Source organism: Ursus maritimus (genome assembly GCF_017311325.1).
Source record: "Ursus maritimus isolate PB19 chromosome X unlocalized genomic scaffold, ASM1731132v1 scaffold_X1, whole genome shotgun sequence".
NCBI lineage: Eukaryota > Metazoa > Chordata > Mammalia > Carnivora > Ursidae > Ursus > Ursus maritimus.
In genome coordinates this window covers 9,065,100-9,088,598 of record NW_024423319.1, presented here as the reverse complement: position 1 = coordinate 9,088,598, position 23,499 = coordinate 9,065,100, and the positions used below count along the sequence as shown (strand labels likewise).

General features: G+C 47.2%; 1 protein-coding gene across 1 annotated transcript in view; it reads right to left on the bottom strand.

Annotated features, from left to right (window-relative positions):
* The window catches only part of FHL1 (four and a half LIM domains 1), a 65,940-nt gene that overhangs the window by 16,060 nt on the left and 26,381 nt on the right, over positions 1-23,499 (bottom strand). The window lies entirely within an intron of this gene.

Genomic DNA, 23,499 nt, shown 5'->3' with positions numbered 1-23,499 from the left:
GCCCCCCCCCCCCCGCAGGGCCCGATCTCACGATCCTGAGATCGGCATCTGAGCCGAAACCAAGAGTTGGCTGCTTAACCCACTGAGCCTGGCACCCCTGTAAAAGTTATTTTTTTTAAGATTTTATTTATTTACTTGACAGAGATAGAGACAGCCAGTGAGAGAGGGAACACAAGCAGGGGGAGTGGGAGAGGAAGAACCAGGCTCATAGCAGAGGAGCCCGATGTGGGGCTCGATCCCGTAATGTCGGGATCACGCCCTGAGCCGAAGGCAGATGCTGAACCGCTGTGCCACCCAGGTGCCCCTGTAAAAGTTATTCTAAAAGACGGCTGAAACTGTTAAGTCCTAGTTAGCTGGGATGTCACAGGCAAATTTATCACGTGTTGGGTCCAGGAATCAGCCTGGGAGAAGGGGCATGGTCCTGTGCCCCCCAACCCGCCGCGGCCCCTTTCTCAGCTGCCCAACTAACGGCTGCAGGGAGACTGGCCGCTGGGAACAGCGCAGCGCCCCTGGAATAAAGGTCCATGTGTCGCCTGGAGGAAACGCGCGTGTTGTAGTAGATGATTAACCTTGACGAACCGGAAACTGGATTTTCGTGAGGTGCGTTCCGCATCAGGGCAAGTGCAGGAGCTCCGTTAGCGTTCTGGAAAGTCCCAAGAGAGCACGGACAGACCGACAGCACTGCCTGTGTGGACAGGCATCCCCACTGCCCGGGGCCTCAAGTCGGAGCTACAGCTTTCATGAAAGCAGAACAGAAAAGGCCCTCGGTGAGGGGACGGAGCATTGCTCCTAAGGGGGGCTGGTAACTCTGCCCTGCCTGGGCCCAGGGGTCCCCAAACCTTGGCGGTTATCTAGCAGGCTCCAGAATAGTCACCGCTCTCATTAGCGTCAGAGCCAAGTTCGTTACACATTAACAGTGTGATGTTTAATAACCCCCTTCATAATCAGTGCGGTGTTTACAAAGCGCCGTCATTTGCAGTTGGCGGGGCTGGCTGCTGTTTGATGAGCAAATCTCTTTCCGTCTGAAGTCCACGTTCCAGGCCTTGTCTTCTCTCACGCTCTGGCGGGCGTTGGCGTGACTCTTCCGTGAGTGTTGGGCCTCAGAACCCCAGCTTCCTCTTGCACGCGGGCCCCTGCGGAGCACGCACTTCAGAGGCTATCTGTCTGCAGGCTTCTGTCTTGCGGCGGCTGCGCAGTGAAGCCGAGGCCCGCACAGACCACCCCCCATTCGCTCCGGAAGGGAAACGCTGCGGCGCCGTCCTGCTCAGACCTCCTTCCGGTCCCGGGGAGCACAAGGCAGGGCGGGCGGCCATCCGCCGACTCCGCACAGGCACAGCTCTGCGTGCGCCTCGCCAACACTTGACCTAAGACGTGACGGGCGGGAGGACCTGGAAGCCGGTGTCCGGGACGGGCGAGAGGGGCATTCCCAGAACAGGTAGGGAGTGAGCAAAGCGGGAGAGCGTGGGGCCGGCTCCGGAGGCATCAGGGCCCCCCCCAGAAGGGCAGCAGCAGGGTGAGAAGGGCCAGAAGAAGGGCGGGAAGGGAGGGAGGAAGGGAGCCTCCGAGGAGGGGAGCCTGGAGCAGGGAGATAGCTGGGAGGGGGGCTGGCGGGCAGGGGCCGGCGCGAGGAGCAGTGGCGCTGTGTCTGGAATGTTCTGAGGAGGTTTTTCTTTTTCTTTTTTTTTTTTAAGATTTTATTTATTCATTTGAGAGAGAGAGAGAGACAGCCAACGAGAGAGGGAACACAAGCAGGGGGAGTGGGAGAGGAAGAAGCAGGCTCATAGCGGAGGAGCCTGATGTGGGGCTCGATCCCAGATCGCTGGGACCACGCCCTGAGCCGAAGGCAGATGCTTAACGACTGCACCACCCAGGCGCCCCTGAGGAGGTTTTTCTGAGTGGTCCATGGCTCGCCGCCCTTAAGGGGCTGGCCCGAGTTTCGGCGTCGAGAGAGACAGAGACAGAGACAGAGACCCATGGGCCTGACCGTGCGGTGCACCCCGACCCCGCTCTCTCTACCTCAGGGACAGCCCTGGGAGGAGCGGGCTTCCAGAGTTCCAAGTGGGGTGACCTATGGGTCAAACACCGCCAATTCGGGGACCCGGGTGGCCCACGCCGCGGGAGCTTCTTCGCCTGGCACAGCCTGGCTGGTGGGCGCCCTCCTCGCTTCCGTATCGTTTCCTTTCACCAGAGAAATTTCCAAAGGGTGGAAAACGGATTCGGACGATGGCCGCCAGAGCCTGATAAGCACGTGGTTGGAGTCTGTGCACACAGCGGCGGCTTCAGCCGTTTCTCACTTCCACCTCCCCCTGCAGGCCCACCACCAAGGAATACACTGTAACAGGGGGGTTTTCCTCCAGAGAACTCTGTCCGGCCACTAGGCCCTCCACCAAGAATTTTACTGAGTGACTCCAATGGCAAGATTCAGTCATGCACCATGATATGATGGGATTCCACGTCCGGCTCTCCGGAGTATCTCTTGTCCTGTGTGCTCTTGCCAGGAGAGGCCCAGGACAGCTCCAGCCGTCTCATGTTCCCGTCAATCTTTAGGGTGGGAAGAGTACTTTTTCTTACTGACAAAGCAAGTTTTGCAAAGTCACGGCGCTTAAATGTCACAGTTTGGGGCAAACGTGTCAAGGAGTAAAAGGAGGGAGCCCTCTGCCCCGCCCCCAGAACCACATCAGGGGCAACTTCATCATGCAAGATCCAAAGGAAAGCAAACCCCCAGGACTGTGCCTCCCCAAAGGCTCCCTGAATTGCACAGCAAAGGAAAGGGGGGCCCAGGAAAGCAGAAGGCCTGCCACAGGCAGTGGGAGTCCCTGTACGGAGACAAGCACCGGGAAAATGTTCATCACGGGTAGAGAAGACCTGTCTGCCTCACAATGAACCAGGGCCTGCACGGTTTCCTTGTAAACCTCCTTCGCAGATGGACACCAAAACACGCGCCACGGCCTGCACCATTTGATTTCTGAAAATGTCATTTCAGGATTACGAAGAGTTTTACATGTCTCCTTCCCCCAGAGTCTGCCCCTCCTGGACTCTCACCAACATGTAGGAATGATCCCTACCACAGCCTGTAGATATTTTTATGGGCCTCTGACCAGACATCACCATCGGGACAATGCTGAACAAATGATCTGCAAAGTAAGCCACTATGACGACCTCCGGTTAAAAAAAAAAAAATGAAGTGACACTTACAAGAGAAAATAGAGGAAAATGATAGAAGCAAAGAAAACAGAAACCAGAAAGAGTTTTAGAAGGAAATGTGTAACACGAATGCTGAATCTCAGATCAGATGAAAATAAATGTTTCATGAAACTGAGAAGCTAGCAGGGATAAATCTTTGTCATATTTTAGGTGTTAAAATTCTCTTCCAGTCTATTTCTACCACCCACTTGTGATATATCTGTTTTATTTCCATGTTGCCATGTGCCATGACTCAAAACACCCTTTCAATCATGCTAAGTCCTGGCATTCACCGAGCCCACCTGTTAGGGACATTTCAAGCCTCTGATAGATGCTCGAGGGCTAAACATTCCGTGACCCTAGTCTATAATTTACCCAGCTGATTAATATCCACAACAGGAAAGGACAGGACCTCGAATAAGCTCCCATCTCTTCATTCTTAATGCTGCTCACTGGGATCGACTACCTTGACCAGATGTGTCCTCAAAGTACCTCATGGGCCCTGCTTCCTGATGGGAGATCTCACCTAGTAACGTATATCCTGTCTTCATTTACCAAAAGACTGTAATTACTATGCTACCTTATCATGCATTGGTGCGGCCCTGGAATTCAGGGCAAGGGTCAGAAACCCCTGTGAGTGGCTCTGTGGGGTTTGGTCATGGGGCACAGAACGGCAGTGGGAGCACAGGAGGAAGGAGATGAAGCACAGATCTGGGGGTCACTCGGGAACTCTACATTTTGCTAGGCAACAGCGTTGACAGAGAGAGGGCAATCCAGGTTTCTGGAGGATTTGAAGGACTTCAAGGTGAAAGCCTCGCTTGGTCCCCACCTGCCAGGTTTCCCAAGGGCCATGATCTGGCTGCCTGAGCAGTGTTGCAACCCAGATTCGTAGCACACACTCACAGGCAGACCCGGGAAGGTGGTGGCCCCCAGTGATTCACGTCTGAGAGAGCAAACATGAACGGCTTTCTGTGGAAAGAGCTACTCTGTGTGCAAGGACAGGCCTTGTACCGTGAAAGCGCCACAGCAAGACCAGAGTAAGGGCCAGTGTGATCTTGTGAGTGGCCTGCCATGACCTTACTGCCCCAAAGGGTAGCTTGTTTTCTCTGTCGGTCTGTGCACAGTGAGGACAGAGTCTAGCGGGCGGGGTCTGTGCGCGATGCCACCTTCACAAAGATGGTGTAATGACAGAGTTGGAAATGACCTGGCTCAGACACCCCATTTGACAGACAGAAAAACTAAAGCCCAGAGATGGGACATGGCCTGCCTCACTGCCTTATCGGCAGCTCCAGATCTAGAACCTGAGCGTCCAGACCCCCGATGCCCCGTCCCCTGCACCACCTGAGGCTGCCCAGTCACGCCAGTAAGGTCCCCTGACTTCAGAGAGTCATCCGCAGAGGCTAGGTGTCTGGGTCACAGGCCCTGGAACTCAGGGACGGCTGTACGATTTGCAGGTCAAACACTACAGATTGTCTCATGTCACTGCAAGTGTCTAGTCAGAGACCAGACACTTCAGCTGAGGCGACCTGGAAAGAGCAGCTGAGGGAGAGCCAAGAGAGGAAAGGTCCAGGTTGATGGAGGAGCAAAGGGTCCACCTACAACAGCTGACACACAAGGAGCCCGAGTGAGTGGTTCCGAAGCTCTTGAAGTCAAGCAATGCGCTCGCCATGCCAGGCAGCGGGTACGTGAATAGAATGACAGGAACACAAAGTCCAGCAAATAGAACACGAGAAGGAGTCTGCAGCTAGAGTGGCAGAAGCCACCAAAGGTCACACACTTGGAAAGATTACATTTACCTCAAATCCCAACCTTTCTCGTTCATTTTCAAGCAGTGCGAACGTCGAAGAGAGCAACTATGTAAATATGGACCAAGTGCAGAGGAGCCCAGCCGGGCTCAGGTGTGGAGAAAGAAACCAGGGGCCAGGGCAAGGACTCCACTGCATTCGATGGAATATAGATCAAATGGTGTAGACTGGGCCGTAATGATTTTTGAGGGCTTCCGTGAAAGAAATTCAAGTCTTAATTTTTATACGAGATTGTCTGAACAACTAGCATTGTTCTAAGACAGACAACACGGGATTTGCCCCGAGTTTAATATGGCTGTGTCTATTTTCTTAGGTTTCAGCAGAACAGTGTAGTGGCTAAGGGCACGGACAGTGGAGCCAGAACATCGAGAATCGAATCCTGTCTCCACCACTTACTGGTTGTGTGCCAGCCCAGAAGTTCTACCTAACTTCTCTGTGACTCAGTTGGCTCCTCTGTACAATGGGGATAACAGGATCACCTATGTTATTAGGGTTGTTGTAAGCATGATACATTGCTGTTTATTCAATTACACTCTACAAGTGAGGATTCCTGAACAGCAGATTCCTGCAAAAGAAAAATCTCTTTTTGAGCTTATCACTTCACAGAGGACATGTGGAAAAGAGGTAAGAGCCCAGCTGTAAGGGTTATGGGCATGAGACGTCTCCACAAGGACAATTCCAAATGTCCTAGGGGCTCAGAGCAATCAGCCTCCGGCAGCACGACAGCCCAGACGCCGGAGAGGTATACCCTGCATGGACACGGAGGGTTTGGGAACAGACGGCTGACACCTAGGAAGAACAACTCTGCTCTCTTGATCCTCTCATGAAAATGAAGACCCCCTACGTCTAGGTCACTTGCTTGAACTTGGGGTGGGGAGGGATTTTCCCTCTGACCAAGTGAGGGCCCAGTGAGCCCAATGAATGATTAGACCTTGCAACACAACGAATAAAGGCTTGTTTTGATGGGACTACTTAATGAGGCAGGCCAGCCCCGTGGATCGCATCTCTGATCCAAAGTTGGCCCGTGGAGATCAACAATGAGAAGAGCTACCTATACCATCAGAAACCGTAGCTCTGGCCATAATGTAGGTTAGTTCTGTACGTACTATGTGAATTGATTCTGAACGAATGCCAAGGGCATGGGTCTCAAAGACCTGTCTTAGGGGTGCCTGGGTGGCTCAGTCGGTTAAGCATCTGACTCTTGGTTTTGGTTCAGGTCATGATCTCAGGGCCGTGGGATCGAGCCCCGCATCAGGCTACACACTCAGCAGGGAGTCCACTTCGCGTTCTCTCCCTTTCCCTCCCCCTCTGGACCCTCTCCCCACTTGTGTTCTCTCTCTCTAAAATAAATTAATAAAATCTTGGGGAAAAAAACCCCTATCTTACTAGGCCACTCGGAGGAAGGGCTCAGCAGCCGACCTGAGGTAAGCCAGTGTGTGGGGAGACTTGGCTTGAGTGAGCACAGTAAGGCCTGAGGTCTCGGGTGGCGGAACTGAAAGACGCATCGTCTACCCTGCTCCTGACCAAAGACGTGTTGTGGTCAACCTCCCAGCCCACCCCAAGACAAATTTGGGTTGAAGCACTCAGAGCTGGGAACACTGACACAACACTGTTACCTGCCCAACCCATGGATGGGCCAGCTGTCACGACGGGAACTGTCCTGCTGGAAGTGTCCACAGGGTCGCAGCACTTGTGAAGGGTGAGTGACTAGGGGGAAGAGGAGCTATGTTTGTCAGGCCCACTGGTCTCCCCTCCTGTTAGGAAGGGCTCCTTAAACCCCGTGACTCAGCTCAACCCAGGAAAATATACAAGAAAGGGAATGGGGGCAGTTCCTGGCAGCAGGGAGGCAGGACAGGAACGGGGGCCCCTCTGGGACCAGTTATCGGGAGAGAAAGGGCAGACTGGTCCAAACGATGCTCTGAGGCTCCTTTCAAAGCTGCCATGGCCTTCTGTCCCAGTGGCGTGGACCGGGGAAGGCGTCTAGCCCAAACACCTCAATGCCACATAGTGCAAGTCCTCTGTATGGATCAGGGCTTCGTTCATCTGGGGCACCAATATTCCCCGATGAAACGAGATCACTGGTGAGCGTCAGGGGAAGTAAAGGATAGGAAGACCCCTGTGTCATCAGTGACACTATGTGAAATATTTTACAATGGAAATGTTTCTTAGGTGGAAACGTAAGGAAGTTGTTCACGGTTTCATATGTTCACAATGATTCTTTAAGTTTCCGTGTTCCGGACTCCACCAAGTTGCTCTTCAGATTCTGTATTAAGGTCCAATTCACGCACCGTCAAGTTTACCCTTGCAAAGAGTACACTTTGGTGGTTTTTAGTATCTTTGTAAAGTTGTGCAAACACTGCCCTCGTCTGATTCCACAACGTTTTCATCACCAAGAAAGACACCCTGTGGCCATCAGCAGTCACTCCCTGCCGCCCCTTGCCTCCAGGCCCCCGCCACCACTCACCCACCTCCTGTCTGGACGCTTCATATAAATGCGATCATACAACATGTGTGATCTTTTGTGCCTGCCTGCCTTGCATGAAGCCTGCTCTTTTCATGGTTCAGCCATGTCGTAGCAGGTATGGCCCTTCGTTGTATCTCACTGCCGAATAATATTCCATTGTGTGGATACACCGCACCCTGTTTAGTTACTCGTCCGCTGACGGACAGGAGCTATTTCTCTTTTTTCGCTAGTATGAATAACGCTGCTGCTGAACATTCTGTTTTGTGTATGGATTTACTTTATTTTTTAAATATTAAAATGTTTTTTTAAAAGATACTGAAGAGTATATATTGAAAAATCTTCCTTTCCTGCCCATCCCCAGACACCCACTTCCCTCTCTTCATCAGTCACCAATGATACCAGTGTCTTCTTATGGTTCCAGAGACACTGGGCCTAGGAAAAGAGGGGCTGTATATGTTTTGTCTTTTTCCCTTTTTAAAAACATTAACGGTGATGTACTATACATAGTCTTCTACACCTTGCCTTTTGGATTTAATGTATTTTCGAGAATTCTGCATATGAGTGCATAAAGAGCTTCCTACTTTTATAACGTACATAGTATTCAACTGGGTAGATATACCACAACTGTCTTAATCAGTCCCTTACTGACAGACACTTAACTTGTTCCCCGTCTGTTATTACAAACAACGAACCAACTAATAAAAGTTCATTTAATCAGACTGCCTTCCTCTCACACCCAGCAGGGGTCGGATGCACGAAAGAGTTGTGATTTACGAGGGATGCAAGGAAGCGAGAGAGAAAAAGCAAAAGGATGAAAGGCTCGCAAGTGGATCGGGCGGCACCCACCAAAGCTTACTGAAATGGCAGATTATTTTTGTCCGCACAGAGAGGGTGCCATCTGGAAATCCCATGCCAACTATGCTAAGGTTACCCTGAGTTAGTAAGCCACCCAGACAGGAAGTGGCTTTTGATTCCAAGTTTAGTGCTCTTTGCACCAAACCACAGGCCTCGCCAGTACATTACAAAACAAGAAAGGGAGTAAAACATTTATCCGACAACGTACATGTACGCTCACACGGCGCCACACATCTCTGGCCATGGGGGGGGGGGCGTCCCAACACTGACGAGGCACTTCGTGTTCAGCAAGTCTTTGGGCCGAAAAGCTATAAAGTACATACGGTATCTGATTTTCAGATGTTTGTGTTCTCCTCTTTATCTATTTTTGAAAACGAAAGGTGGCTGGCTCAGCTGGGGGTTATAATGCAGCGACCTGAGCCGGGCACAAGGCCTGGCGGGTGATCAGACCGGGAACGCGTCCCTGGTGCATACCACCACCAAAGACCGACTCTGACTCACAGGCCTGACCTTCAAACTGCATGCCGGGAAAACCAAACACCATCCTCGTTCGTTACAGAAACCGGGTAGGGATTTTTTGGACTCTATCTGTAGCAGGGTTTTAAATGAACCCTGTGAGTGTTCCTTCTTGAAAGCAGGAGAGCGGCTCAATGTCTGTGGCCTCAAAAGTCACTCTTTCCTGAAACGGGTGCTTGTTTTTCTAAGGTCACATCACTAACCCCAGGCCAGGTGACTCGTGTTCTCTTCGTCCCTGACTTACCAGCTGAGACCAACTAGAGAGAAAGAAATGTCCCCAGCAGAAAGAAAGAAATGTCCCCAGCGCGCACTCCAATCTCACAGCAGACACTTCACAAGTTAACTCTTTGGAGTTCAGGAAAAAGGGCAGACGTTTATAAATCAGCGTTATATATGCAAATCAATTTCGAAGCATGCCTCCCAGCTATTTCTGTTAGATGTTAAAACGGATCCTCAGTCACAGGGTTGTGGCAATTCAGTGCGGTAAACCAGGAGTATTATAAAAATCAAAAAACCGAATTAATTTTAATTCACTTCAAACTGTCTACTCATCTAATGTCACAAATAAATGCTGAAGCCTGTATAAATGATCATATTACATAAGGAAGGGCAGAGAAGAGCTTAATTCAGGAGCTTAGCCACTGTGAAGCCAATTACAAGTTAACTTGGTAAAACCAGAGACAAGAGTATAAAAGTGAAATTAACTTCAAGCTTTCATTTAATGGAAAGAACAGGGAGTGTTCTGTTGATTTGACTCAAGGAGCGAGCAATACACGTGGAATCAGAAATCCCAGAGAGAATCCTCGGCTCTGTTGGTTCGTTTTCCTTCTTCGTGGATACGAGGGGGACATTAATACCTGTCCTGCTATCCCTATCGGATTGTTTTTAGGAACCGTATTAAATCACCTGTGCCCTGGCACTGTCCAAACAGAAAAGGGATGCGGAAAGGGCAGCTTTGTCGAAGAAAAGAAAAATACATACATACATCAGGCTTTATACCCAAGCAGGTAGTGTCTCCTCACTTTTCAAGTGGATCCAAGTTTTCACATGATTCATACCCCACAAGTTTCACAAAAAACATACACCTATTTATCACGCACCATAAAATCTAGGAGGTTGTTGGGAAGAGACTGACAACCTCTGTGACAGGGACTCTCTCTCTCTCATTAGCCCACACTTCCCAGGACAGAGAATTTAGAAAGTAGTCGCGTGGGCATTTCACTTTTACTTAGGGTCTAGTTCTGTAATCCTCTTGTATTTCGTTACAGTTTCACTCTCTGCGAAGACACAAGGAGCTGGGAACAAATGTGTAATAGGCGAGCTCCGCATAATCTTGGCTCTTTGCTTTCATCTACAAATCAAAGGCATACCCTCCCCCTCTGCACACTTGTGAAGGGGCAACTTCAGTTGCTTTGAGTCTCTGACGTGGTTTACCCTTCTGTCTCCACAAAGAGAATAATTTGGAAAACACTCAACAACAGAAAAAATTACCCCAAGGTTGGTCTGAAGACCGCCATCCTGGAAAAAGTAAAGAAAACAAGGAGCACTTTTTACTTCTGTTGTGGAAAGGGCTGGAGATTTAGTAACAACTTGAAGAAGTGAGTTAATCCCTTTGTAACACAGCCAAGACAGGGTTTATTTTCCTACTGTTATGATGGTAACTTAGAACACACAGGACAACAAGATCAAGTATCAATTCCCTCCAGAGCTGTAACTTTCTAAATGTAGTAAGCAGTAATTTGTCAAGATCATCATTCGACATACAAATAATTTCTACATAGTCATTTGAACCTCCACGCCACGTTCTGTACCACATCCTCAAATGCCATATACGTAAACCAGGTACTGTTTTCACGAAAGAAGGCTACAGGTGTTATAGATGGGTAAACTGAGACATTAAAAAGATTAAGTGTCTTGCCTTAAGTGAGGGGGGCGAGGTCGAACCAAGAATAGAAGCACAAGTCCTGTCACCTGTCCTAATCATAAATCTAGACGACTGTCCATCTTCCTGCTAGCAATAAGTACACAGCCTAATCAATTTCGATGTGTTTTAAACACACATTTTGCAGGGAGAAAAGGCATCTTCTAAACGGATCTGTGGAAATATTAAATTAAGATGGTACTATACATGTGGACTATAGAACATAAAGTGTTTGTACCCGGAACGACCCTTTTCAAAAATTAAACCTGATTCATGACAGTATCTAAATGTTAATGAAATAATTCAAGCGCTTAAGCTGTAACAAAAACTAGATAGAACTGTAACCTGCTCTATTATATCACAGTTCATCAGCTGCGTTATCGGTGCTTATGCCACGGGCACCAAACAAGCCTGTCACATTCTGGGATCAAAGAGCAGGCCAGGAACGCCTGGGTGGCTCAGCTGGTGAAGCGTCTGCCTTCTGCTCAGGTCATGATCCCAGGGTCCTGGGATGGAGCCCTGCATCGGGCTCCCTGCTCAGTGCAGAGTCTGCTTCTCCCTCTGTACTCTCCCTCCCTCTCCCTCTCTCTCTCAAATAAATAGGTAAACTCTTAAAAAAAAACAAGCAAACAGGGACTCCTGGGTGGCTCAGTCAGGTGAGCGTCGGCCTTTGGCTGGGGTCATGATCCTGGGATCCTGGGGTCCTGGGATCGAGTCCCACCTTGTGCTCCTTGCTCGACGGGGAGCCTGCTTCTCCCTCTGCCTGCTGCTCCCCCTGCTTGTGCGCTCTGTCTCTCTCTCGCCCCCTCAGACAAATAAATAAAATCTTTAGAAACAAACAAACAGGGGCGCCTGGGTGGCACAGCGGTTAAGCGTCTGCCTTCGGCTCAGGGCGTGATCCTGGCGTTATGGGATCGAGCCCCACATCAGGCTCCTCGGCTATGAGCCTGCTTCTTCCTCTCCCACTCCCCCTGCTTGTGTTCCCCCTCTCACTGACTGTCTCTATCTCTGTCAAATAAATAAATAAAATCTTTAAAAAAAAAAAAAGAAAAAGAAACAAACAAAAAAACAGGGGCGCCTGGGTGGCTCAGTCAGTGAAGCATCTGCCTTTGGCTCGGGTCATCATCTCAGGGTCCTGGGATTGAGCCCTATGTCAGGCTCCCTGCTCAGCAGGAAGCCTGCTGCTCCTTCTCCCTCTGCCTGCTGCTTCCCCTGCTTGTGCTCTTTCTGTCAAATAAATAAAATCTTAAAAAACAAACAAACAAAAAAACCAAAGAGCAAGTTATTGGTAGAGAGGAATCAAAACCTCTGAGACCTAACGGTCTCTCCTGAGACCAAAGTACATTGCTCTACAGTGCCAAGGAGTTTTTAGGAGCTTGAAAGGGTAGCGTGGCTGTCTGAGGAGTTTGGTAAAGTTTCTACAACTCCCTATGTATAATTTGGTCCTATTCACATTCTGTTGACACATTTAAAAGGTATCTAATCACCCAGTGCTCCACCCAGATCCCCCACGTACTCCCGGCCCCAAAGATCTTCCATCCTAACCTTCCGTTCATCTACACTCACTTTTCTTGCAAGGTCAGAGATGGGGAACACAGCAACTGGGACCAGGATGGCATCTACACCATTAGCCCCTGTGGGGAGTGGGAAAAGCTGCTTGGAAATGCTTTTAAGGGATCTGCCAGCTAACTCAAGAGCAAAAGTGAAGACTTCCAGAAGGAAATACACCGAGCCAACCTCCTAGGCCGAGGGAGAGCATTTGGACACAATTCTGGGGATTGAGAATAAAGGGAACAACAACACAGCTTTCCGTACAAATAGGGGCAGAAGCCATACACTCAAATCTTTCACCTCCATCCCGGTCTCACTGCTCCAATTGTAACAAGAGGGTGTTTTTTTTTTTAAATAATTTGCACTTAACACCTTGACACCAGGGTTTGGGATCGGATCCAGTGTAGACCAATTTAGTCCTCAGTTAACTGCTCCCCTCTGCTTTCCAAATAAAATACATTTTGTGGCAGTGACCAACACTTGCTGTTTATAACATTTTTAAAGATGATCCTGCCTCTCTGTAAGAGGTGGAAGTTATTTGGCTCCCGTCTCAACAATGAAAACAAAATTTACAAGGACACCCCCCTTCTTTATGAGGGGTCAGTAACGTCTGAGTCACGAGAGAGTTCAGATTTAAAAATACACCAGTATTCTTTTCCAACACCATGCCAGAATTCCAGAAAATCTGTTACTTTTAAAATAAGGCTTCTAAAATTTTCCCCGGTATAACTGAGCATTTATTTTACATCTTTCATAGCGCTCTATGCCAATGTATGCACATTTGTGTCGCGTTCAAAGAACCAGACTCCAAGTGTGTAAAATATATAAAGCTACTTAACTGGTGAAATCTACTGCATTTACTCTGAAACGCGTCCAAAAAGAACATGAATTTATGGCTAGACAGAGGGATGGGTAGATATGGTGATCAAACAAATACAGTCAAATGCTAATGGTAGACTCTAGACGATGGGTAGACAGGCGTGCACCATAAAAATCACTTCAACTTTGAAAATCTTCATCATAAGATGTTGGGGGAGAATAAAATATAGATAAGCAAACATTTCAAAACACAACTGCGGCCACATACAAGCAGGTGCTGGCTTTCAAAAGGCATTTTAGATGATAAGCACAGAACGTGGTACAATCCAGAATGAAGCTACAGGGAGTACCACGGCCTCCATCTGCAAGAAATCTGCCAAAGCCACTGTAAAACATTTCGGGCATAATCCAAGAAGCCCTGAAAATCTTATCGTGAACTACACACATAAACCTTCAGACTTAGGTTGAGCAGTTTGAGCTATGGGCCAAGAGAGAGACCTTTTAGAAGGTTCCCTAATCCATTCACACAGCCCCAACTGAGGGATGACACGGGAGCCAGCCTCCAGCCTCTGAACTACCCTTCCCCCTTTTATGGCCATTTCAAGTTGAAAGCATATACTCATCGGTTTCCAGATTCCTAAAGGTACTAGAAAAAAAAAATCTAAATATAACAGATGGCTAAGTGCTCATGGTAACTGGAAACCAAACTGTAACTTCAGCTTTCTCGGGCCAATGCCTTAACACCATGGCTTTAGTGGAATGGTCTTGCTGAAGAGCTTTTGTCTTTATTCCCGTAACAGAAATATTACACTGGCTTTGATGGATGACAGATAGGTGTTGTCCAAAATTTTATTTTAAGTTGACATGAATAACCTTTACTTATTTTCAAGTCAATTGGTTAAGTATTCTCCATCCAGTATGTTAAAATTTGCTACAGAACACCGTTGAATAGGTCTGTTGCTTTTTGTCAGTTTTTTTTGTAGTTCAATACACTTTGAAAAGTTTAATTCTAATGTTGGTGAAACCTCCAAAACATTTCTACGAATTCTAGGGTTCCACAGAATATAACGTGAAAACCACTGGAATGGAGGGACCCGTGGGGTGCCTGGCTGGCTCAATCGGCAGAGCCTGCGACTCTTGATTTCGGAGTTGTGAGTCTGATCCCTACGTTGGGCATAGAGATTACTTAAAAATAAAATCTTGGGGGGGAAAAAAAAGAACAGAAGGCCTCTGTACTTGTACCGTTCGTGTTCATGGGACCCACGGCCCCCTAGGTAATACACACAGCCACTGAGCTTTCCCTAGACTGTAAGGGGTAGCACACTGCTCACTTCCTCGTTCTGAACCTCCTTCCCCATCCCTTGTTGGACCTAGCTCTAACCTTCTGCCCCACTATCCTCAACCCCAATTCACCAGTTTTCCTCATATAAATGAGACCCTCAACTCTGTCCTCTGCTGGCGTTCCAAGTCTCAACAATACAAATAATGTGACCGTGTCACATGGGGGCAGAGGGGGCAGTGATGTGTACAGGCTGGTGTGCTTGTGTAGTTAGACAACAAACAAAGGCACCCGCATCTGAAAAGGGAGCCTATTTCATATTCAACTTACCGTCTCTCCTTAGCCACTGCCGACGCAAACGCCAGAACCTTAAAAATCTGAAAGCAGCTCTAAGAAGGTCAAAATCGAAACCACGTAATGACATGCGCGCTGAAGTGTTTAGGGGTGAAGTATATGGATGCTGGCGGTTTGTGCTGAAATGCATCCAAAAATGAAGATAGACTAATGCATGGATGGATATGTGAAAGAGCAAACACAGTGAGTTGCTTAATCGTAGAATGTGGGCGGTGGGCATGTGAACATTTCCTGTATAGCTTCAACTTTTCTGCCTATTTGAAAAACTGTGTAATAAAAGGTTGGAAACCGACGATGCCATGCTACGAGGCAGGAGGGTCTGTTCTATTTGAGAATATGCTCCAATGATGTCTGGTATTAGAGGAACAGGGAGTCAAACAACGATCCTGAGGTAGTCCTGAGTGATAACATGGTAATGCTCTCTCTGGTTTCTAATTCATAAAATGCCCTTCATTCGATTAACAGTTTCTCTAGTGACTGTTTGCAAAGCCTCTAGGCTGAATCACAGCTGATATGGAGGGCATCAGAAAAAACACAGTATTTCCAGTCCCAAAGAGCTTCCAGTTTCCTGGGGAAAGCAGAGGACAGCAGCGCCCCCTCCCCACAGGGGAGCCGTTCCAAGACCCCCTGTGGACGCCTGAAGCCGTGGACAGTACCGATCCCCACAGAGACTATGCTTTTCTCTGTACATACATACCGATGATAAAGTTTCATTGGTAAATTAGGCACAGTAAGAGATGAATAACAATAACTAATAATAAAATAGACTGATTAGAAGGATATACCGTCATAAAGGTCATGCGAACGTGGTCCCTCTCGCAATATCTTATCATAGTGCACTCTTCCTCTGCGTGGTGCTGATGTGAAGGAAAATGGCTCCGTGATAAGATGAAGCGAGGTGAAGGACAGAGGCACCGTGACGTAGCATCGGGCTACTTCTGATCTTCTGATGCTACGTCGGGAGGAGGCTCACCTGCTTCTAGACCATGGCTGAGCACAGGTGACAGAAACCCCAGAAAGTGAAGGGGGAGCTACCGTACAAGATGGCAGCCCCAACCAAATCCTTGACTCTCTTTGGGCCTTTGATTGTCCCAGGGACAAAAAGGGAAAACACCCAGGAGAGGACCAAAGGAGTCAGGCAAGGTCCTGTATGGAGTCCGTAAGGACTGAGGATATGGAGGACACAGCTGGGAACACAAAGGAAGGGCTAAAATAATGGAACATGCCATATTGTCTCTGGGTTCAAACCTGTCACGTGAGCCCAAGGCCAAGAGTGGAACTCACCTTCTCCATTCATGAGCATTTGAACCACTTTAGTAAGCAGAAGACATACCACACGTACACTGACAACTGTGTACACAAACCCATCACCAGAACCCACAGGAAAAGCTCCACTGGATACGACCATTTTTATACATTCTTCGGGGCTATGAATTAGTAATTTACATAAGATATACCAAGTGTCGTATCATATACACACATCACATGGTTTAAGGGATGGCCAAAGACTCACAAAGACCACAGATTTCCACCAAACTCCCTCAGGAGCGCTGCTTGACTTCTTAGGCGAACAAGCGTGGCAGAAACTGACCGTTCATCCGCTACCTGGACATCCCACCAGGAGAGACACGACACGAAGTGGGAAGCTTATCTGGCTGACAGGACGGGAGAGTGAGGCAGCTATTCTAAATACATATTTGTATATTTCATCCTTTTTTGGTTAAATTGATCTGATGGCTAGAGCTGTTTAAACAAAATGGAAATATTCACAATTATAGTAATAATAAAATAAATTATGGTTAGTATTAGCGCAGTTCTCCATGCCGGGCTTTCAGCACATAAGGCTGATAGGATAAGAATGATGGCGACAATGATAATAAGGAGGATAAAAGTGCTACTCTTTCTCAAAAGCACTGTCAAGGGCTTTGGCCTTCAGGGTTTGAGGTCTGCAAAAGCTTTGACCTCAGCTGGGCTTATTGTACTGACCATGATAAAATGTACCATGATTTAAAATGTACCGTGACCTTAATCTAAGAAGTTTCAAACCCAGGACTTAAGTGACTATCCAACATTCATCTCCCAAGTATGGATCTCTTCACAGGCGAGCCATCTGTTGTTGGCTCCTCAAGTCTTTGTCCTATTAATAGAAGAGTTGATGATGGAGAAAGTCTTAAAACAACTTCCACATCCATGGAGTTTTATGACATTAAAATAAAAACATTAGGTATTCACAAGTTCCTATTCGACTTGAACCAAATTTGATGACCAATCTGAACCCTAATATTGCACTGGGGAACAAGGATGCAACACACGTCACCTCCCACCTCGGCCTTCACACAATGCTTGTTAGTCACTGATGGGCTCCTTTGCTTTGGTTTTTAAAGAGAATTCACATATATGAGTTTGCTCTAGAGAAGATGAAAGAACCTGCAAACAGGTAAATTCTCCATGAAAAAACTAACACAGTATACACAAGCCTTAAGTAAAGTAGAGTAAAGCACTCTGACATGATTATGGGTAAATCATTAAACTTCCTAAAACCAGAGTGTCTTTCTAAGTCTCAAAGCATCATATGAGAAGAGGATTCAAAATTTTAACAGGTCAGACCAAAGTTTGAACCAACTTTAGTCCAAGACGGCTTGACACCAGGTACCTTGGAGGGCAGATATCCCATATGCCTTTGTTTCACATCAAGCGGATACAGGTGGACACTAGACTTGAATTTCAGTGTCCAAATCTGGATTCTTCCATGGCAATCCTTGTCCAACCCAACCTTTACTATGGACTTTTGTGGCCCAGTTTAATATGCTTAAACTCTGAAATATGGTTTAAACATATACAGGCATGAGAGTTTACAATCCTGTAATGGATAAAGAAGATATGTTTTAAAAATAAAAAATGTATAACAGCCAATCAATGTTCCTTCCCATTGATTTACTATCCTTACAAATGGTTCTCTTACAAAAAGCTCTTACACACCGTTTATTCACATTAACTACTTAATACTTTATTTTACTGAAAAGAAAAGGATCTCCTGGGGCCATCAGTAATGTTGTGTGCGTATGCATGTTTCTCTAGAAGACTTCTCAGCTTTCTTTACAAGTGCTCTAAGAACTCTGATTGAAGACGGCCAAAGAATCCAAGACTCTGGAGGGCCCACTTTTCAAGAGTCCTGGGAGGACCCTTCCTCTAAGTGAGGCTGTCTCTCTCCTCCAGTGAAAACGAATTCCTTCTATATCAGAGGCTGGGAAAGCTAGGCCATGTACAAGAGGTCAAAATTAAGTCCATTAAATCCCAGCGCCGGACTTAGTCACCATAGAGACAGGGGAGATAAATAAACCAGCAACCTTAACAAATGGGCTGCACGTTTGCCAGCCATCTCTCTGACTTACCATTATTTTTACTGAAGTATCTCTCAGTCCAAACATAACTGACGAGGAAGACTACAAAACCAAACAGAACCGGGCCCAAAAGCAATAGGAATGCTCATGCAGGCAAAGGGCAGGCAAAGAGTCAAGAGCTACCCGCCCCCCCCTTAGTAATGTGCTCTCTGTTCCCCTTGAATGATGATTGCAACATGACATATGGGGAAAATATGCGGTGCTCAAGCCAGAGGAAACCATGTCAGAAAAGAAAAACAGACATGAAGTAACTGACCTAATTAAAGGAGAAAAGTACACTTACAGCAGGGCAACAAGTCTGACACAGGGAACCCAGCTAGAGGGGAGGGGCCGCTGTACGGAGGCTCGGAACACCAGAGGGGAGCTCTGTCACTGCGCTCAATGCCACCAGGAGATGAACTAGGCTCTACTTAAGGGCGCCCGGAGCCTTCGGACATCGAGATTCACTCCCTGGCACTGCTACGCAGCAGGGAAAAGCTCGGAGACAGAGACTTACTCTCGACCACGCAGAACGCCAAGATGCGCCTCTACCAACCACAAAGACAGAAGAAAAATGGGAAAAGAGAAGAAAAAAGGGAAGACACCCGGGAGCGGAGGATGACGGGACAACGCAGCGAGGAGGAACTCTACCATCAGAACCCCAGGTCTAGGCTCTAGGCAGGAGGCCTCATCATGTTTCATTTCATAGGCTCATAGGTATTTCCTCAACACCCACGGCTCGTGACACGGAGCGAAGGAGGTGAGAGCTGAGCAAGCTCCACCTCGAAGCAAGCCGTAGACTTCCGCGGCAACGTACAAACCACGGGATGGGAACATGGAGAAAACCTCAAACGAAGCGTTACCCCTCGCTTTGTCTGCATGCACACGGCTCTTCCCAAGACTGTCATCACAGCACATAAACAAGTTTGCATCGTGCATTTTTGGCAAGGCCGTGTTATACCATTCTTCCGTATCGGTCTGCGTGCCTCGGGATGATCGTTTTGAGCAGACTCTTGCAATTCCACTGCACAGATATATCTTAATGGCTTAACCAAGAATCCTTCTAGAGTACCTACACCATTTCTCTAATGTTGGACATGCAAATTCTTTCTGTTTGTCCATACAAATACCCCTGTGATGAATACCTGTAACATATAGCTCTCATCCTCTTCTCTTAGAACAATTTGCTTCTTAGAACACATTTCCCAAAATAGGATTACTGGACCAAGGGGTACCAAATCTTTGTGACTCTGGCCAGAAACTGCCAAATAATGTTCCAAAAGGCTTATTACCACCTTACAGTGCTACCAGCAGTGTTTCTCAGTTTCGAGGCAACCAACCGAATGAGCTCTAGGTTTTCCTTCTGTTTTTGTTGGCTTAATAGGTGAAAAATATACCTTCGTGACATTTGAATATCCTTTACCTTTGCACACCAATGAGGCTGAACGTTTTTCCATGCGTTAATTTACTCTGTGATATGACGTGCATGTCTTTTGCCCTTCTACCTACTGGAGAAGTCATTCAATCAACAGTTAGGAGCACCTACCCTAGGCCAGGCAAAGTGCCAGGCCTTACGATCTCTGTGAGCTCCGTGCATGATATGGAAATAACTGTCGTATCAGATGCACCACAAACTTTTCCTGGTGTGTTTTCCTTTCATTATTTCCCCCCGGCTTTCCTGAGGTTTAATTAACAAAAATTGTACACTGAAGGTAAACAACATGATACACCGTGAGCTGATTACCACAATCGAGTTAGTTCACACATTTCCGCCACCTCAGAGCTCCTGTGTCTTGTGTGGATGGTTAGGAAGAGTGACGATCTAATCTCTCAGAAAATTTTTATTTATTTGAGTCTGTTGATACTCTTCCTTTCTGATTACTTCTACCATTTTATAGCTTACAAGGCTTTCATTTATCCAGGGACTTGATAAATGTCCTATTTTCTTCGGTCTTATTTATAAGTCTTCTAAGTGTCTCATAAACATATTCTCCTACAGTTACAAAATTCACAGCTCTAATTCCTACTTCATGATTCTCGAGCTTGAACATGTGTGGCTGTTTCACTGTAAGTACTTAATTTAAAACACGTTTTAAAATAAAAATTTATCTTTTACATGGCTATGTTGTATTACAAATAATTGGCTTTCAGGGCGCCTGGGTGGCTCAGTTCGCTGAGCATCCAGCTCTTAATTTCAGCTCGGGCTGTGATCTCAGTGTTGTGAGATCGAGCCCCGCGTCAGGCTCCACACTCAGCGGGGAGTTTGCTTGGGATCCCCTCTCTCCCTCTCCTTCTGCCCCTCCTAACCTCTCCCCCCAACCTCAAATAAATAAATAAATCTTAAAAAAAAACTGACTTTCTAAACTAGAAACTTCTAAACTTGTAGCAGTAACTAGAAGTGAACTCAGGTTTACCTATGAAGATTCAACCACAAATAGCCTGCCCAAGATCTCCTTCTCTTTCTTGGGCCAAAGAAAAATATATGTAGGAACATCATGGCATGACTGCTTTTTCTTCGGATTTCTTTAGGGTTGAATCCCCTTGCTACTCAAAGGGACATGGGTCCTCGGGCTAGCAGTGGTCCTCGGGCTAGCAGTGGTATAATCCAGTGCTTATTGGAACTGGGCAATCTCAGGCCTTCCCCAGACCACCTGTACTGGAATCCACACGTGAAAGTTTTGAGAAAAGCAGGGGGAAAGAGCACAGGAATCCCTCAAACTCTGTTCAGGCTCCTTCTCTTAATCAGACACCATCAGAAGGTAGCTCTCTCCTCAAATGTTTAACCTCAACCCTTTTTGGGGAAATAATCCCCACACCCAACGTGGGGCTCAGACTCACGACCCCAAGATTAAGAGTCACACGCTCTACTGACTGAACCAGCCGGGCGCCCCTATCCTCAACCCTTCTAATGCATGCCCTTAAGTGAAAATGAGTGTCACCCAACATCATGTACTTGAAAATTAAAAGCTAATACTTTGAGAGAAAGGATGGCTCCCCGTCTGTAGCCTCAATCTCATCAGACCGGAGGTTGAAAACTCACATGCCTTTAAGAGCCAAGCAGGTCTTAAAAATGAGTAAAACATTTGGGTAACAGCAAGTGACCCCTGTCCTTGGCTTCGAGGAGGTAAGAGAGGGGGCTATGGCAAATTTCAGAGTTCGCCTTCCAGCCGAGTGTTGCCCGACAAGAATGCAGGCTCAATGTTGCCAGATCTTCTGATGTTTCAAAAGAAGCTTAAAGTCTGGGTTTTTTAAAACATGTGAAATCTCTCAATTTTTAAATGCTGGCAATTCACTTAAAATTTTTAAAGAACACCTCTGTGTGCCAGATTCAGCCCACCAGTTTGAGACCTTGGCTCTAGACTGATGATTTCCAAATTCTTTAAGCTTGTGTAACCCATCTGTGCTGGTTTTCATGATTACTTGTTGGGGGCACCAGGAAGAGAGGTCACATCGATATAAATGGTACAAACCAAATCACTATGACTACTATAGTTTAAATTTTTGTTTTGTGAATATTACAAACTGCCAAATCAATAATGGAAGTGACCATATGTCAGTGATACAAACATTTCCTAGATGTGAAATACATGTTTAATTCATTAACAACATTGTCACTACTACAGAAACAAATACACAGAAGACCCAGCTCACGGGTGTGTTAAGAGTTCGTTGGGCTCAGGGCGCCTGGCTGGCTCAGTCAGAGGAATATGCGACTCTTGATTTCGGGGTTGTGAGTTCAAGCCCCACGCTGGGTGTAGAGATGACTTGAACAAATGAGTGAATGAATGAATCAATGAACGGACAAATAAGTAAATAAATAAAAACTTGAAAAAAAGAAAAAAAAGAATTATGTTGGGTTTAAATTTTCGTTCCAAATCATTCCATAATTAAAAGGTGGCCAAATAAAATAACTTCAAATTCTTGAATGATAAAGTTTACCTGTGACAAATGCTGTATTAAACGTAAGTTGGGACTCATTATTATTTAAAAAACAAAATATCCTCGTGCGAAAACTGCAAAGTCCATTTTCCTAAACTGTTTGATTGTTCTGAGCAAACTTAAACAATAGAGTATGAAATACGCAATTGACATTTGCTTTCATTTGGGGGCATCTGGGTTCCAGGCCAGCTGCACCCCCAGCACTATGCTCGCATACTTCATTGTCTGCACATGCCTCGCCGGAGGTGGCATAAATCACAGGCTCAGAGAGCAGACTGGCGACAGGGACTCTGAACTGCACCCCTGAACCCACCCGGGCCTACTCAATACTGGGCAATTTAATTCAAAAGGAAAATCAACTTTCGGCTTCCCCATCCGCAAATAGGAAAAGCATCAAGGGGTGTCCCACACCTGAAGAGTATCTAGACCAAAATGTAGCTGTCTTTTTCTTTGGCCCACGCCTGCACTCCTGGCCTAAGACACAGCAGGGCTGAAGGAATGACTCAGGACGAGAAATGAAGGAAGGTCACAAGATACAGCGGCGCCATGGGCGCCGCGCTGCTTCCCATCAAGCCTACGGATTCCCGCCACAGGGAAACCACACTCAACAGATCCCGTCGGGTCACCTGAGAAACTGACTGCTCTCAAAGGAAACCCACAGATGCTAAGTTCTGGTCAAATTAAAGATGCCACTGGGGTGGTTTAATATCACCAAAGCACTTCAAGTATGGACTCAACAGCCTCCAATGAAAATGTTTCCTTCTGAGAATACACACGGTTTCTATGGAAGCTTTCTACTGATGAAGTGTGTCAGAGTTGGAGATCGCCCACGAAGTCGACGGGATATGCCCTTCTGTGGCCCTCCTTGAACAATCCCGTCTCTGTTGCTGCGGGAAAATAGAGGCAGGGCCCGTCGAGGGGCCGGCGTGCCTCCAGCTGCCCTCGGGGTCCTCAGAGGATGGGGCAAGGCACGGCTCTGCTCTGGTGCTCTCTACTGGGGGACGGCCTAAGATTTTATCTGACGACAGGTGTCTATCATTATAAAAACAGAAGTCTGAAAACCACCCTGTTAGGTAAAGGCTACGCATGACGGCCACGGCAGGGCTGAGGCCCTCGGAGGGCAGAGTGGAGCGCTCGCGGCTGACAAGCAGCTGAAGCTTTTGTCTCTGGGCCAGTGGGAAGCCCCAGGCCGTGGGCAGATCTTCCAGCTTCCATGTCACGGAGGAAACTGACAAAACCCGGATTAAGCTGTTCTGAAACTCTGTCCTACACTTTTTATTCTTTAAGGTATGAACATACATATTTCAAAACGTGTGAGGAATTCTACAGCAAGTCGGTGTCAGGGAAACAACGGTGGCCAGCTCGTGAGCCTCTACCCTCCCTGAAGCCAACGACCCACATCGAATGGGAGACTGAGCGGGGGGGGGGGGGGG